Below are 19312 nucleotides of genomic sequence, written 5' to 3'. Positions count from 1 at the left end.
TTCTCTAATAATTTTGTCAAACAATTACTAGAAACAAATTTTGGGGTCAAAGAGTTGGCACATTTTAAAGAATTTTGGTTCGTATATCAAATCCTTTCCTGAGATATGGAATTATACATATTCCCTACCTAGTGTGCATGAATTTTCTTATAAAACTATGGTCTCTTTTGGGCCTATGATTTTAACCGCTTCCTTGTGACTGTAGATTGATACTCATTATTAGCTTATTGCTACTCATTACTACACAAATCTTGTTAATTTGTAGGGATTCTTTTCCTTTTAAAAGAAATTGCCAGAAGTTTATCCAATACGTTGGTTCTTATTTGTTAGTTTTTTAACTCACGAAAATTGAATTCCTATACTTGTCAATGGTAACACTTTTCATTTCTTTCACTTACTTTTCACTATCTCTAAAATTTTCTTTTCGAGTAAATTTTTAAAAAAATTTTTAAAAATTAAAAAAAATTTCTAATGAGAGAATGGAATGCTGGTTTTGTTTGTTTGTTTTTAAGTTCTCTAGCGGAAGTAACAGATTAAGATTGCTCTGTAACGTTTAAATTTTCAAGCAGGCTAGCAGTGTAGTTTGATTACCTCCGTGAATCAACAATGATTAAAAGAGTAATTTTAAAGTCCAAATGCCGGAAAGTTTTGTTTTGTTTTTAACTTTTTTTACTAATTTCTGGTGTCGCTTCATGATAGTTTGAGGATTGGGTCTACCCACCCTATTTCAACTCTCAAGAATTTATTAACATCTAGGGCAATAATTTTCAACCTGTTGTTATTGTTCAGTCAATGCAACACTTAAAAATTGAAGCCTTAATTGAAACCACAATACGTAAAAAGATGAAAAGCAAAGTATATTTAGTTAAAGGGAGAACTGAGAGGCCTACAAAGACATTCATAATTAGGGCCCCTTAGTTTTGCCTAAGGCAATCCCAAGGCTCTTTTGAAACCCTATGGCTTTACATAGAGCAGTTTGTGTCAGTACATGATCAAGAGAGGTGTTCACAGGTCCTTGAAAAGAAGGGAAATTATCTTTCCCTGCAGACTGATACATTGTTAATTGAAGATTATCACTAATGATTCAAGTCACCTATGTACTTACTTAAATCTCAGAATGCTTATATTAAACATCAGAATCCGGATGTTTTTCTATGTACTCCATGTTGGTCTTATTTTCTGTCATTCTTTTTTGTTTTTTCTCATTTTCCTAGAAACATTTGTGAGAACTTCTGAAGCTTACCTTCTGTGTTACTGATGAGCTTTTCTGTCACCAATTCTGATTTCTTACCATTTCCAGTAAAGATCTGAAATCAACCATTGCATTTTAGTTTGATATGTACTAGGCACTGCTGGAATTACTTTGAATTTTGCAGTAAGTCAATGAAACAGGTATTATTTTAATCCCCATTATATACACAGGAAACCAAGTCTCAGCAAGGTCAAGTGATCTGCCCAAGGTCTTGCAGCTAAGAAGCTAGGTTTTGAAGGATTTGGGTCCAGAGCTCTTTTTTTTTTTTTTTTTTTAAGATTTTATTGGTTTATTCATGAGAAACACAGAGAGAGAAGTAGAGACACAAGTAGAGGGAGAAGCAGGCTCCCTGCAGGAAGTCTGATACTAGACTTGATTCCAGGACCCTGGGATCATACCCTCATCTGAAGGCGTATACTCAACCACTGAGCCACGAAGGCGTCCTGGATTGAGTTCTTATGATGAACTAGACTTTATCAGTCCTTGTTTATGAGAACTTTATCATAAATCATTTTCACATTGCTTTATTATTTGCATTTCTTCAGGAGCTTATTCTCTTGTTACTTTTATTGTTCGTATTTCTTTTTTTATCTTTTTAAAGATTTTATTTATTTATTCATGAGAGACACAGAGAGAGAAGCAGAGACATAGACAGAGGGAGAAGCAGGCTCCATGCAGGGAGCCCGATGTGGGACTTGATCCTGGGACTCCAGGATAATGCCCTGGGCTGACGGCAGGCGCTAAACCACTGAACCATCCAGGCATCCCTGTTCATATTTCTTAATAGTTATTTTATCTGATTTCTCTCTCTCTCTCTCTCTCGCTCTCTCTCTTTCACACACTGTACACACACACACACATGCACGCGCACACACACACACACACACACACACACACACAGTCCCCCGGCATATCTAGCAGTATAACTAGAACCAGCTTTTGGACTGGTGCTTAGATTTCTTTCCATAATGAGATTGGGAAACATCAGAGATCCAGTCCCAGAGCCTGCGGCTGCTGGCCCCATGCCTGGTTATGCAGTTGTCTGGATCCCTCTTTACAGCCCTTGTAAGTAGATTGATGTAAACCAATGCTCTCGGCAGCAGTTGAAACTTTTTCCACTTCCTTTCGGAGTGGGGGTGCCCCTCCCCTCAAGTCAGGTTTCATGTGGCTGGTTCTGGGCTCTGACACATATGGACACTCTGTGCTTCCAATATCCTAAAGGAATCAACCCCCAGTTGCTTTGATCTATTCTAGTATGAGGGCTTAAGCAGCTCCTGCCTGCTCTCTGATTTCTGGTCCACAGAGATGTGCATCTCTGTGTGGCAACAATTGCGTCCTTTCAATTTCCTTAAATACGATTTTTCCTTCCCCTTATGTTACTGTAACAGTGCACATAAAACTTGGAATCTTGATACCACCTTTACCAAATGTCCAATAAATCATTCTGAGATGTTTTGAGAGATTTTCTCTGTGCCTTCATTTTATTATTCCTTAATATCTTTTTCTCATTTGCTCCTTGTGCTATTGTAGTGTCTCCTATCTATTTCTCTGAAAAGAAAACGAGATTGATGGAGTAAGTATTTTCTAGCTGACAAGGTCCATAACATGCCCTTGGCCTTGTGTGTGGCTCGTTTACAACTGGAAATGATTTACAATTGGTGGACAAATTGAGGAACACGGTTTCTCACCTAATTCCCAGTGACTGGCCCACATCCCACTAGCACAACTGTCCTGAGCTTAGACTTCCTCTGACCCCCAGTGCCTGTGTCCCTGTCCCCATAAACTACTCCCAGCATGCCCTGGGGTATCTGCTCTCACCTCTAACTCCTTCTTGTGGCTGAAGCTCCCAGAATACAACATACCACGGCCAGGCCGTCTCTTTCCTTCTTTGTGCCTCATAGCCTTCCATACACGCTTCCTGCTCCAGGTTTTCTTAGAAGTTAAAATCTCCAAATCAACAAGGAAGAGAGACATTGGTGATGGGTTTGGGGTATGTGGAAGGATTAGCTCGTGAACTGCACGGAGGCCACACTGTTTCCAGCATGGTACAGACATTAGATCCATGAGCCAGGGCGCAGCACTGAGACAAATCTCCCTACCTCAGCTGAACCAGTCTAGTTCTATGTTGTCTGGGGAGGCACACCCAGGTAAACTATTTTGATTTCTATTTGTATCTCATATATCACATCACTGGTGGAGTTCTTTCCAGGATTCTGGCAGTATGTTGGCTGCCAGTTTCACTTTTGTATAAATGTTCATTCTTTTTGCTGTCTTTATGGTTATTCGAGTAGGAAGTGAGGTGAGGTGGTGTCAGGATCCGTTGGACAAATGACTGTAAACCAGAAATCTGCCACTGATTTTATTTTTTAATACAATTTCGTCTGCAACTATGACTAATTAGTAAGGTCCTATTTCACCATGTTGGCAAGAAAATTTCGGTTATTCCCCTCAGTGTAGACATTTAAAAAAAAATCTCTGTCAGACAGACGACTCAGAGGCCACCTGTTGAAACTCCCCACTTGCCGGGCCTTGTGAGACGCTGCTCAGTCCATTTTTGGAAGTCAGTCTGGTCCAACTTAAACTACAAGACACATAAATATCTTTGAAATCAGAAGTCTCAGTTTGAATGCCTTATTCAGAACTGGCATCAGTACACACAACCCCTTTGCGTGAGTTTAGAAAAAAGTTAAGCCTTCATGAAGAAATTTTACTTCTACCTGTTAAATAATTGCTATATTACACTTACTTTTGCATAGCAAGATGCTTTACTATAATTGCCAGAAATTTGTCAAGATAAATATAGACACAGCATTTACAGCAGGGATAGTTTCCCTTAGAGTTGTGCACTGTACTCCTCACACAACTGCACATGACAAACGTGCTCTTGTGCTCTTTTTGCTCAGAAAACTTCTTTTGGAGATGACAGGAGAACTTATGGTTAAAAAGAGCAGGTTAAACAACTACCTACTCTTCTGAAACCTCACAAGAATCAAAGTGAAGGAAGGAAGTTTAAGGCATTTGCCCGCAAGGAAGGAGTGAAAGAAATGGAAATAAAATTGTGACAGTTTGAAAGCAAAAGGATGACTGAGAAATGAAATAGCAGGAATTACAATGAATACTTGTTTCATCCACTTGCCCCTCAACCTCTGGCAACCACCAATCTGTTTTCTGTATCGATGAGCTTGGTTTTTAATTTTTTTTTTAAAGATTACACCTATAAGTGAGATTATATGGGTTTGTCTTTCTCTGCCTCATTTTGCTTAGCATAATGCCATCAAGTTCCACCTGTGTTGCTGCAAATGGTAAAATTTTATTCTTTTTATGGCTGAGTAATATTCCAGTGTGTGTGTGTGTGGGGGGGGTGTATGCATGCACACTCATGCATTTCTCATGTGTTCTTTATGCATTCATCTGTGGATGGACACTTAAATTGTTTCCATATCTTGGGTATTGTAAATAATGCTGCAGTGAACACAGAAGTGCAGATACTATTTTAAATTAGTGTGTTTGTCTTCTTTGGATAAATACCCAGAAGTGAAAATGCTGAATTGTGAGCATTGTCGTATTTTTAATTTCTTGAGGAACCTCCATACTGTATTCCAGAGTAGCTGCACTCATTTACATTCCCACCAAGTACATAAGAGTTTCCTTTTCTCCATAGCCTTGCCAACACTTGTTATTTCTTGTCTTTTTGATAATAGCTTTCAGTTATAAAATAAAAAAGTCATTGGGATGTAAAGGACAGCATGGGGGACTATTTGAAAGCTGTTAAGACAAAAGATCTTAAAAGATCTCATCACAAGCAAAAAGAATTCAGTAATTATGTGTGGTGACAGATGTTACCTAGAATTATTCTGGTGATCATTTTGCAAGTACCAAATCATTATGTTGTAACCCTAAAACTAATATGATGTTATGGGTCCTTTATACCTCAATAAAAACCATTATATATAGTTCTCTGCATCAAACTGATGTATGTGGATTTAATTAAAATTACTTCTGACCATAAAAACGGCAAACACTAAGCTGTGGGAGAAGCTAGAGAGAATATGATTGGCACCATGGAGCCCCCCGCCCCACAACCCCCATTTAGCTACTGAATGTTGGGATTGTAAATCATGTATTATCACTTAGTTTCCAGGCATGGGTAGCCAGGCACACACCCTACAGAGAAAAGAAGTTTCTTCACTTAGAATCTGACCATCCCCAAGAGGATATGTCCAAAGAGATTGACTTCAGTAGATCCCAGATCACCATCCTGCATGCCCCAATGTGGGGAGGTAGTTTGATTGTTCAAACTATGCAATTTTCTATGAATTCTGTAAAATATAATCTTGATTTTTTGAGTATAGTCGACACACAATGTTGCATTAGTTTTAGGTGTACCACCTAGTGATTTGACAAGCTTATACATTATGCTCTGTTCACCACAAGTATAACTGTCATCTGTCCTGATACATGGTACATCTCTATTACTATATCATTGACTCTATTCATTATGCTATACTTTTTAATATAATTTTGATTTTTAAAAAATATTTATTTATTTATTCATTCACAAGAGACAGAGAGAGACGCAGAGACATAGGCTGAGGGAGAAGTGGGCTCCCTGCAGGGATCCTGATGCAGGACTAGATCCCAGGACCCCAGGATCACGACCTGAGCCAAAGGCAGACAGACGCTCAATCACTGAGCTACCCAGGCGTCTCATAATTTTGATTTTTTTTAAACAAATCTATATTAGAATCATGGAAAGAAAAACACAGATAGGTATAAGGGCGAGATAAATTAAAAGATATTAAGGAATGAACAAAGACTGGATAAGGACAAAATAGAGAAAGGGACACCACCCCACTTCTTCCCCCCACCCCACTAAATTATGATGAAGAGGCAGGGGTGGTGGAAATGGAGCACAGTGGACACCAAAATGTAGGAGGACGCTGCTAAACACCATTGGGATATCTGGTCTGGGTAGGAAGGAAGCCTCTTCTAATACATGACAAACACTGGTTTTGTTTATAAACTATGTTTACAACACAGTTTTAAGTATAGTTGACACATTAATTTCAGGTGTATGACATGGCGATTTGGCAAGTCTATACGCTATGCTATTCTCACCACAAGGGTAGTGACCATCTGTCAATCATTCAACCCTATTAAATACCATTGATTATATGATGTGCACTATTTTTAATTGGTTGAGGATGGAAAAGAGGTACATGTCATTTAGAGAGTGCCTACATTTGATGCCTCAGAAAAGGAGGTAGCACATCCACCTGTGCCTGCCTGAGTCCATCCTGGCTTCCTGCTGCCTTTTCCTCCAGCCCACCACCTCCTCGCTCCACTGGCTCCCATCCCATTCAGAGCAGCTTCTCTGCTGCTACCTCTCACCTAGCAGTAAAACCAGTAACAATTCTGGACAGGGTGGGGCAATCCCCTTTCTCTTAGTTTCAATACAGTCAAAGTTCATTTTTCAAGAATCTATACTGAGGAAACACATTAAAAAGGACAAAACAAACTTCCAAAGTTTACATGCCTTCCTCATCTGTCTGGGCACAGACTGATATGGCTCAATGGACACCCTTTAGAAAGCACCAGATGATCCCTCTTTTCTGGTTGTGAGCCCCTTTTCACAATCTCTGCCCACATCACACATTTACCCAGATGACAAGAATGAGATTGGGACTATATCCCAGGAAGAGAGCTACTGGAAATCAAATTAGAAGGAAAACATAGGAATCCACAATAACTTAAAGAGCTCTGAATTGTTTAAGGAAAAGTAGAAAGATAAGTCATCACTTTAAAAAGTTTGAATTACTTTGTCTCAGACTGTAAAAGAGTTTTTCTCAACCATTTCTTTCTTGAACTCAGCAGATGATTGGCTTCTGTGGAAAGGTGGACATTTCATGGATTGCCACAGAGAAGTAGTCATGGACAGATGTGTACCTTTCCACAGCACTCAACAGGCAGAAAGGCCACCTCATTAAATGTTCTTTCCGATCCTTTCTGATGCATGCCAGAATTATTTTCCCACAGAAGAAGCTATTGATTCCCATCACAACAGACATGATTGAGATATTCATTGCACAAGGGAAAGAATTGAGTAATTTTCAATGAACCATGAGAACATTATCTGTTATGTGAATTATTCATAAAGACACAAGACCTACTCCTTCAACTACCTGACAAGACAGACTTTCAAAGATAGAGATTCTTATTGTGCTCAGTACAATTCCATCTTGTCTTAAACATATCTTTGAAAGTAAGAATAATACAAAATGTGAATTTTTGATGGGATTCTAAAGATAATATCAGCGTGTTAATCATCTTTATTTGTATTATTTACACTTCTTCCCATCAGCATGAAAGATTTTTACATTGGTTATATTTACCTAACATTGATCAGATACAAGGAAACAGAGCCTGGACTGGCACTCATACTTCAGCCCCCTTGCCAAATAACATATGATGTACCAGAATTGGCTAAAGAAGATCCAAACTGCACAATTAGGCAGGCAAACAATAGTACAGTGGGGTTCTAGACTTTAAAAAAAATTATTAAAAGCAATGGACGTTTGTCTCAGAAAATTGCAGAGAGGAAGTTATGCTTAAAATTACAAGGGCTTATGGACTTCCCTGGAAGTATTGAATATGAATTCTGTTTTTCCAAAATAAAGAGTAGGCAAATTCTTGCTAAAGGTAATTTTCAAATTTGTGTCTGACTTGAAGAAATTTCTAATGGTTTCTACTAATGGGTACATTTTGGTCAGGAAAATAATATGGCATTTGACATGAAGCCTCAAGGTTTTCACATAACAGCTGTTGGTCAATACTGAGGCTTGGTGCATTTACTGAGGAAAATCTTCATGCCTCAAATTATTGCTTCAAAGGGTATAAAACCAAAATAATAGACAGAGAAAAGTTGTAAAAAAAAAAAACAAAACGTTATCATTATAAAATAAAGTATTTTGCTAGTATGGGAAAAAAAAAAAAACAGTGGGAGGAGGATGTCCTTTAAATAGAAGGGTAGGGCTTGTCACCTAATTTACAATTTATAGCTATGACAACAAACAGGATGTCAGGCTGTGTCCCTCTCACAGGGTGTATAAATCAAAAGAAGTGCTATTGCTACACTGAACAGCAACTAAGAGAGACCAGCTTGCATCACTATTCATTGAACAAGACTAGAGGGCTATTATCCTTGAAATCTAAAACATGCAAGATGATATTCATCAAGGCCAAGAGGATTCTAATTCTCCATCCAATGGCCAACATCTGGCTGGAATTGTTGGGTATATCAGACACTTGACCATTTTGCCCCATCTTTTCTCACTATATTTTATATGCCCATTGGTTTAGCTCTTTGTGCAACATAATCTGACTGGACCATTTATATACTTCTAGAGTTCAAATTATTTGATTTCTCTTAAAGTTATCATTCCTTGATGCACGATTCTCTTCAGATTCATCTTAGTTTGGATTCCTGAAGTTTCGTTCTCTGGTGATGCTCTTGGGTCCAATTTTATAGGAACTTTTAGTATGTAGGGAACAAAAATGACAGTCACAAAAGGCTGATGTTTATGAAGAAAGCCAGGATGCTTATAATGGTACTGCCCTTGCCCTGATTTGGAAGAGCATATTTAAAAAAGGCAATTTACCTTTTCTATACCAAGGAAATCATCTGATAATATGTTCTTTAAAAATTATCAAATAAGTAATTAGCATTAAATGTTTTTGACTTCACCCCACAAGGGAATGGTCCCAGAAGAGGGCTTTATACTTGCTTGTAAACCTGGTTTTAAAAGAAAATTATTTTTAAAAATCTTATTAGACAAATTAAACCTTAGTTATTATCTAGCCAGAGGCCATATATTTGAAATTTAAAGTCTCTGACTTCTAATCACTATGCAGCCAGCAGTTTGTTTTGTGACCTTAGGCAAGTCACTTAACCTCTTACTGGTTCACATTTCCTCCTCTGCAAAATATACACATTAGCATTAGCCGTCTTGGAAATGATCATGAAGCACTTGTGAATACTGACATAAAATAATGCTGTCCTTCTTTTACAAGATGTGGTTACTGATGTGAAGTTTGGCATATAATAGGCAACTCAATAAATGTTTATTATGTGTATTAATGAATGGATGGGTGATCCAAATGTACTTTGCCCTATTTTTCATTCAGACAGCCCTGGAAATCCTTTGAATATATATATATATAGTTCATGGGTACATTCTGTTCAGGAAGACAATGTGTATATATATATATACACACACATACATATACACACACAGAGAAAGAGAGAAAGAGAGAGCGCCTACATATACATACATATATAGGCTGTATGTATACATACTTACACACACACACGTATACATGTATATATAGGCTCTCTCTATATAAATACATTCCCACAGTGCTATGCAATTATCCCAGCTGGGTGGCCTTTGGTCTAATCTTTCCTCCTCACTCCTACCCTTCAGCCCTCATCTCTCTCACTCCCATGTTCTTCTTCAGGACACCTCTTTCTTTTCAAACTGTTGTTCCCCAAACTGATCCCACCTATCATTCCTTAACTCATTCCAGTGCTAAACCAAACTAGTTCAGGGCTGGCCTGTAATGACAAGATAGATAAAAATAGATGGACACTTATCCAAAGAATTGGGAAAGATTATCAACATCAAGCAGTGGTGTTCCAACTGTCTGCCTGTCTTTTAATAATAATCCAATTATCAACAACTGACTCACTGAAGAAGAAAGAATATTTCTCAAGCATGCAACATTCATGACCTCCAGGGATGCTTCTAGAATAGGCAGTCACATGGATAATATAAAAGAGAGAGAAGTTCTCCTGGCTCCAGGGGACCTGTAATTTGCCACCTCATAAAGCTTAACAAATATTTCCCAGGTCTGGCACTTACAGTGCATGTTAGCCTGTGGCAATGAATGGACTCATCCTCAAATTCTATATAGGTTCTGTAAGATTTCCTCAGACCTAAAGTTTCCGAATCAAAACAGTAAGATTATCGTTATCTTAAAACAATTGAAGCATTTTTTTTCTTTTTCATGGCTAACTGATGAATTTTTACTCTAAAGCTCAGTATTCTCTGAGCCTCCTGGACACAGTTATAGATCCCATGGCCCACTGAAGTTTAAATTTCAAATCTTCATACATTTTAAAGAAAGGATAGAGATAGTAGAACAGCATAGGCTAAACAGAGGGGGCTTTATTGACTACGTTTTTTAAACAATGCTCGGCCAAAAAAGCCAACAAGCTACAAGAGCCTGTCCATTTTGCTCTTTGGCTGCAGCATAGTCATGACTGGAATATTTCATGGTAAGTGATAAGCCCATGGTTATCAAGAGTTCCAATAAGGCAACCAGATGATAAAGTCAGGGCTGTAGGGTTGGCAGGAAACTTTCGAGATCTGGATGATGACACTGAGACCTAAAGAAGTGACCAAACCAAATGCTTGCTATGAGCAACAGAATGCCCACACCTGGAAAGTTAAGTTATAATGCTAGGCACTCAGGTAATGAGGAAATGATTTGATGGGTCATTTAATGGTCTTTTGCCATTAAGCAGATTTGAGTATTTCTTTTAATTCCAAAAAGGGCACAAACATTTTAGCACTGAGAATTTTTTAAATGCCTCCTTTTATACTAGTTCAGTCTTAAATTCCTTTGTGTTAAGACTAATGATCAGCAACCTACTCACTTTCCTATTGGCTTTAAATAAAAATGCTCTTGGTATCATTGGAGGGTAGCCAACAAAAAGGGCAAGAGAGGGTAGAGAAGACGCACCCAGTTTTTAACTGCCTCAGCTCTAAAGGGATATACTTCATTAAACTTGTACAATGTCACCTGTCAATTACATCTCCATTCACCTGGGGGAAATTGCTGCTAATATTAATAGGACGATTCATATGAAACTTAAAAGGGTTTTAAAAAAAGATCAAGTCTATTCATAGAAAATAAACACATAAAGGGACACACTTTATTCCCACTCTCATTCCATTTGCAGCCACAAGTCACGGGTCCCCATCCTCTCTCACACCATTTAGATTCCTGCATAGCTTGTATCACAACCTAAAGATGGCAATAGTCTCAGAGTAAACTGAGTCACAGGCACTCCTGGATCCAGGGGCTTAAAGCAGCTTCAGCAAGATTCTGTATCTCCCTTCCATTTCTTGCCTTTGCTTTGCCTTCGCCTTTGTAGGCTTCCTTCTCAGGCAGGCTGTCACCACCCACTAGCCATGATGGCCAATTAAGAGCTTACAGTGTATTGTCTTTAGAACCAGCAATCTCAAAAGAAAAAGAAAATGACAAAAATCACCCCTCTCTCTCATGAAATCCATAGCAATCCCTAATAATAAATTGGACTGATCTTACTTGAGGTGCATGCTCACCACTGAAGCAATCACCATATGTAGGAGTAGGGGCTACTCCAGTCAGGCTCTCCCATGGGAGAAGAGGTGGGGTCATGGGACTTATTGCTCAAAAGGACTTTGGGAAGGAGCAGTTTCTGAAAGGAAAAGCTGTTGGCGTACAAGGAAGTCCCAACGGTTCTGACGGACAGCATTAAGAATGGGACATAAACAGACATGGAACTTGTGAATTTGCTTATTATGATTTCTTCCTGTCTTTGTTTTCTTTTAGTCTTTAGGAACACATATCTTCTCATTTATGTTTGATACTTGGTTATAAGAAGAAAACTATAGTTCTCCTTTTCTTTCTTTTTTCTCTCTCTCCTTTTCTTTCATTCTACTACAGAATTTCCCAGGTTAAGGATGATGTTACTTCTCTAAAAACAGCTTTAAGTAACTGAGGTGGCATTCCATAAAAAATAAATTTTGATAAGTATCTTGATAAATAGATCTCTTAAACCACTGATAAAATCAGATTAAATTTTATTTATTTTCATTTGGGAGAGTGTTTTGCTTTTGGGGCTTTTAAAGCCTCTTGCTGGATGTGAGCATTTTGTCTACTAGGGAGATTGGAAGTTTCTTAACAAGTATGTATAGTTCATAGTTGCCAGACCTCTGATGTCTTTCAAATCTGTACCATGTGGATGGTGCCTAGTTTGAAATATTGATTGATTGACTACTTATTGAGGAAAAGTTATTATTAATAGTATTTTTTTATTTTATTTTAATTCCAGTGTGGTTAATATACTGTGTTATATTAGCTTCTGGTATACAATAATTATTAATATTAAATATTAGTACCTACCATATGCCACTGACATTGGGCTAGGCACTGGGGGTATAGCTATGACCTTGAGTTATATCTACAAAGACCTTTCTTCCAAATCAGATTAATAGGCACAGTTTCCATGGATTGAGACATGGACATGTCCTCTTGAGGGCCTACTACAGAGGGCTACCTTTCCTGAAGCTATTCGACATTAAAGTTGAGGCCCAGAGGATGAGTCAATGTCTGGGGAGTTGAGGTTGGAGAGTCTTCCAGACTGGGAACAGCATGTTCAAAGCCTAGAGGCAAGAGTGTGGTGCAATCAAAGAACTGAAAGAAGTTCCCATTTGGGCCCAGCTCGGAGCATTGGGAAAATAAAATAAGGGGAAAAGATGGAGCCAGATTGTGTGTAAGCCACATGAAGGAGTTTTACGTTTATCTTTAGGCAATGGAAAGCCATTGAATGTTGTAACACGAGGAGAGATATAATCAAATATGCATTTTGGGAAGATCTCTGGCTGGTGTATTGAAAATGAATTAGGAGAGATTAGAGTAGGAACAGGGCACCCAGGAGGAGGTGACTATCGTGGGCCAGAGAAAGAAAGATACTGTTGAGGTAAAGATAAAAAGAGATAGCTAGGGAGGTCTGGGTGGCTCAGCAGTTAAGCATCTGCCTTCTGCTCAGGGCATGATCCTGGGGTTCTGGGATGAATAAATAAATAAATCTTTTTTTTTTTTTTTTAAGATCATATTCTGAAGTACTAGAGGTTAGGACTTCAACATATACCATTAAACTCATGGCTTTCAGGAACCCTGTATGTCTTTCCTGATACCTCACTCTCCATCTCCTCTCCACATGGAAACCATCTGAATGTTCTTCCAGTTCTACCTTAAATACATGTTGTTTCTAGTTATCTCTCTCTCCTTTTTAAAGATTTTATTTATTCATGAGAGACACACACAGAGAGAGGCAGAGACACAGGCAGAGGGAGAAGCAGGCTCCCTGCAGGGAGCTCGATGTGGGACTTGATCCCAGGACCCTGGAATCACGCCCTGAGCAGAAGGCAGATGCTCAACCACTGAGCCACCCAGGCATCCCCAGAATATGATCTTATTTAGAGACAGGACTTCCCAGACGTTGTCACGTTAAAATAAGTTCATTAGCATGAGCTCTAGTCCAACATGATGGGTGTCTTTATAATAAAGGAGAATTTGAAGACAGACATCTACACGAGGAGAACACCTTATGAAGATGAAGGCAGAGATCAGGGTGGTGCTCTATACTCCAAGTAATGGTAAAAGTTGACAGCAAAACATCAGAAGCTAGGAGAAAAGATGGAATGGATTCTCCCTCACAGCTCCTAGAAGGAACCAATCCTGTTGACACCTAGATCTCAGACTTCTAGTCTCCAGGAGTGTGAGACAAATTTCTATGGTTTAAGCCACTCAGATTGTAGTACTTCGTAAAGGCAACCCAGAAAACTAATAACCTGAGACATTGGTGGTGCCACCTGCTAAGCTAGAGAGCACAGGACAAAGAGCTAGCTGGTGAAAAATAATGCTCTTAACCTACCAACAGAAGTAATTTTCCAGCCACACATCAAAGAATTATCCTTTTTCATCTGAAATTGAGATAATATGTAACTTAAAGCCAGTTTCCAAATGATCGAGAAACTAACCATTTGAACTAAATACCCAGCCAAACAATAAATCCAGTGTAAAGGTGGAAAAAAGACATCTCAAATGGCTAAAGAGCTTTACTTTTTTAATTTACTAATGGGATTAGCCTAGAAAACAATAGCATAGCCACATGGTGTTTCCCTTAGGCCATGCTTTCCTCTCCAGCTCCAGCCCCAGCCACATCCTTCCTAATTCCTGGACTGTACTATTCTTCCCTTTACCACCCTAGGCCAAATGGCTGCAAGAAACCAGATTGCTCCAGAGGACCTCCACCGGAGTCCAAAAGCCAGCAGAATAGTAAAAGTTGGCAAGAAGAAAAGAAAGGAGATCTTGAAAATATACTTTTAATTAGGTGATTCAAAACAGCTAGAGACCATTTATTGACTCATTACCAGAGTATTGTGGTTTTGGGTTCTGGCCTTTAGATAAGTATGGTTTTCCTGTATTTGGTTAGGAAATTTAAAATAATGCAATATCAAACTTCATGGGATAACAGTGATGATGATGATGGTGATGATGATTAGAGATTTTAAAAAGAGAGTTAAAGAAAAATACACATAAATTGGTGAGTTCAGGTTTTCTGGAGCAGTTGATGAAAGTATCAAGCAACTTGTGATTAGACTATGACTTATACTTGTTTTGTTTTCTATATAGCTTATAGTTTTCAGTAAAATCTTGAAAAAGATGATGCAACTCCCTTTGGACAGATACCTATTCATAACAAAGGCATATATTAGCAATCCTATGTAATAATCAGAGAGATTGAGTGTATTTCTCTTCACACGAAAGTTACTTCCTGTTGGAATACCTAGGTGGCACACAGAGACAAAAACGTGGTGGAAATTTAGCAATTCAAGGTGTATTTCTACAACACCAAATGTTGGCAAAGATGTGCAGAGACAGGAATCCATTGCTGGTAGAAATGCAAAATGGTACAGCCACTTTTGAAGACATTTTGGTGGTTTCCTGAAATGCTACATATACTCTTACCATATGATCCAGCAATTGTGCTCCTTGGTATTTACCCAACGAAGTTGAAAATGTATTTATGCACAAAAGCCTGTACACAGATGTTTATAGCAGCTTCATTCGTAATTGCCAAAACTTGGAAATAATAAAGATACCTTTCAAGTTGGTGAATGGATAAATGAAGTGGGGTACATCCACACACTGGAATATTACTCAGCACTAAAAAGCTATCAAGTCACAAAAGACGTGGAAGAGCCTTAATCACATATTACTAAGTAAAAGAAGCCAATCTGAAAAGGCTGCACACTTTAGGATTCCAGTTATATGACACTCTGGAAAAGAGGAAACTAGGGAGACGGTATAAAAGATCAGGGATTGTCAGGGATCATGATGGTTAGGAGTGAATAGGGAGAGAACAGAGAATTTTTAGGGCCATGAAACTACTCTGTATGATGCTGTAATGACACATCACATGTCATTATACATTTGTCCAAACCTATATAATGTACAACACCAAGAGTGAGCTCTAAGATGAACTACGGATTTGGGGTGTCATATTTATTGATGTAGGTTCAACCATTATAACAAATGTGTCCTGTGGTGAGGGGTATTGATCATGAGGAAGTCCATGCATACATAGGAACAGGAGCTATATGGGAAATTTCTGTACCTTCCTCTCAATTTTGCTGTGATCCTAAGAACGCTCTAAGAAAAGGGGGTGGGGGGCTCAAAAATTCTTTTAGCTTGATGATCCTTACTGAAATGTAATAATTCCAGGAAATAAGAGTGCATTAAACTGTGAGGAGTCACTGGAGGGTTGCGGTGGGTGAGTTTTAAGACCCTTCTGAAAAGCAGATTTTTACAAAGAAGGGACCAGAGACTAGGAATTCAGTGCAAACACTAGCACAGCAGAGGCAAACATCTTAGGTGTTACAGCCTCAGAGCTGTCTGGGTATTGTTTGTTTACTCATTCAACAGATGCTAATTACATGCCTAGAATGTAGCAGGTACTATTTGAGGCTCTTAGGATATAAGTAAATCATACAGGTAAAGTCCCCTGTCTTCCCAGAGGAAGGGATAGAAAGTATAATAATAAACACATAAAATTAAATCATGTAGTGTTTAAGAAGGTGATTAAGTTGCTAGAGGAAAAAAAAAAAAGCAGAGCTGGGTCAAGAGATTAGGAATGCCAAGGTAGTAGGGGCAAGTTCTAGTTTTAAATATGGTGGTGGTTTGTTTTTTCAAAGACATAATTCAGTTAAGAGTCCACTGGGTATATAATCAGCTCCTGCGCTTGAAAACCATAAAGTGCATCTGTGACAACTGCTAGACACTGAAAATGCACATAACATGTGGGCTTGGAGGTAGTAAAGGCATTTATTATCCTCTGTGGATATTTATAGATGTTCAAATAACATCATATCCTTTACTGTTTCATGAATGCAAGGGATGTGCTGAGTTTCACTATCAAAAGCAAAGGCAAATATGTCTATTTGAAAGATGACACACCTTCACCTCCTCTTCATCTGTAGGCTGCCAAAGGTACAAATCACACCTAATTTATTGGATGTTTCTTTCATCAACATGTGAAAATGTTTAAATATTTGAGTTGAATATACTTCCAAAAGATGGTGGTTATGCATTGAGAGTGCTGTGATCTGCCTCATGGTGAAAGAATCCAAGACCAGATAAAGGGTTGCCTTAGTACGCTCTCCTGTTCTAGTAGAAAGGAGGCCCTTAATCACCAGGTTCTGTTCTCAGTCATTAACATTCAGGGGGTTGAAAAAGCATTACTTGGGAAATGAAGCTCATTGATAATTGCAAGGGAGAGAAGGTCCTGAAAATCACACATTAGAGCAACACTTCAACTCAAGATGACTTTATCCTCAATTGACAAAACTATGCCTTGAGATTTGTTTGGTGTTGCCTTTTGCCCCTAAATCGCTCCTTCTGGTAATGAATTCTTAACAAAACATATGTGCTAGGACTGGAGAGGAAGAGAAAGAAGTGATCAAAAAGTTAACAACCTGACCAATGCAATTATTGAATGAAGTTGAACAACTATTAAAACAAAGACTTGTGCAGCCAGAATCCATATCCTGAGTGCCCATAGCAGATGTTTGAGGTGTAAGTTACCTAGGTAACAGATGGTGTTCTGATTTGAATGTCTTGAGTTTGAGGTAGCTTTGAGATGTCAATGGTACACACTTCTTAGTGGGAGAGGATTTGCTGTCCCACATCCAGTCCCCTTTGCTGTTTGGTGGAAATCTCTTTGGTGTGTTGGGTCAGCTAGAGCCTTCCCCTGCCTGCTCCCAGGGCACAGGTAATATGATCTAGGATCAGCCAATGGGATGTTCTAACTGGAGACTTTAATTCTATGTGGGATATCAGGATCCTGACCAGGTGGTCAGTTCACTATGCATGGAGCATAGTCGCAATGATCAAGGCAGCAATATCTGTGGTCATGTCTGCAAAGGTAGCCTGTCAGCAAAGTCAAACTTTCCCTCTAGTGGGACTTTTCCGTAATTCCAGCTATGTAAACTCCTGGAGGTGTCCTGTTCCAGACCTTAAGTCTTTCTCTCAGCCTTAATAGCAATTCTAAAGGTCACAGATAGCCTATAGTAAATTCACTTTCTCTTTAAGTTTCCCTCTCCAAACAAGATCCTTGGCTGATAAGATCCATGTGAAACCTGAGAGATGCACTCCTTCATCTCACAAAAGAGGAGAGCTTGTCTCAGAGAGGTTGTGACTTTTTCTGGGTTTCTCAGCAACATGGTGTTCATAGGACCATTCATTGCCTGAATATTGAAAAGATTACTGAAAAAAAAGCCTGAGATAGCAGAGCTAAGTCAGAGATAGATTGAAAGTTTAAGCCTTGGGAACAAATGAACTCACCATTTGAGGGCATGTGATGGCACCAGAGGAGGGAGTGGGAACTGAACCACAAGAACAGTTACTTTTAAGAAGTGAGAAAACAAAACAACAAAACAACAAAAACAAAAAACAACTAGAATACACACTAAGGCAAACTAAGAGACTGATAAAATACTAAGAGAAAGGACAGGAGTGTAGGCTTATGAGAGAAAAAATAGGAGTATAACGTCATTGAAATCAAAGCATGAAAAATGATTCCAAAAAGACTTAATTGATCAGCAGTTGATGACATTATCAACAGCCTACTAACATTCTGGTCACCAATTATATATAATAATAATATATATATATTATTATTATTATTATAGGGGCCTCCACCACCAAGCAACTCTCTGACACCAGCTGGGTGTCCTGCAGTTCAACTCAACTTGGACACTGTCTACCTGGAGATAGCATCAGAGCCCACAGGGTGAAGTCTCCCATCCAACAAGACTGCCCCCCCCCCCGCCCCACTTCGTACACCATCACAAGTCCAGGTTGTCACCTGTGCTACTGCCCAGCTGGCTGTAGATCACAGGTTCCAACGATCCCATTCTTGGGTTCAATTAATTTGCTAGAGCAGCTCATAGAACTCAGAGAAACATTTTACTTTTTGGATTACTAGTTGATTATGGAAGGATATAACTCAGGAACAGTCAGATGGAAGGGATGCAGGGGCAAGATGTGGGGAAAGGGTATGGAGCTTCCATGCTTTCTGAGCTCGCCACCCAGCACCTCCATGTGTTCACCAACCTGGAAGCTCTCCAGACACTTTTGGGGTTTTTATGAAGGCTTCATTGATGAAATCATTGACCATTGATAATTGAGCTCAATCTCCAGACCCTTGCCCCTCCCAGGAGTTTGGAGAGAGGAACTGAAAGTTGCAACCTTCTCATTACAAATTGGGCTCCACTGGCAACCAGGCCCCATCCATGTGGTCAAAAAGTCACTTCCTTAACATAAAAAAGACATCTTCATTACTCTCATCTCTATTGCTCTGTGCCAGAAACCAGGAGGAAGATCAAATGTGTATTTTTATTTTAAATCACGATATCACTATGAATTGGGACAATTAATTTTGTAGTTATGGATTTATTTATAAATTGAGATATCTTTAAGATAGAGGCCAAAGTCAGCTTGCAAAGGGTGCAGAGTAAGTGAGGATGTAAGGGTAGCAAATGTCACTTTTTCTTTTAGGAAGTTTTGTGCAGGAAGAAAGGCAGAAAGACGGTGTATGCTGAGCATCAGAGGAGGGAACTTTGTATGGGACAGATGATTTGAACACCAAAGAGAAGGAACTAATTT

Source organism: Vulpes lagopus, chromosome 8 (genome assembly GCF_018345385.1).
Source record: "Vulpes lagopus strain Blue_001 chromosome 8, ASM1834538v1, whole genome shotgun sequence".
NCBI lineage: Eukaryota > Metazoa > Chordata > Mammalia > Carnivora > Canidae > Vulpes > Vulpes lagopus.
This window is presented reverse-complemented; position numbering follows the sequence as displayed.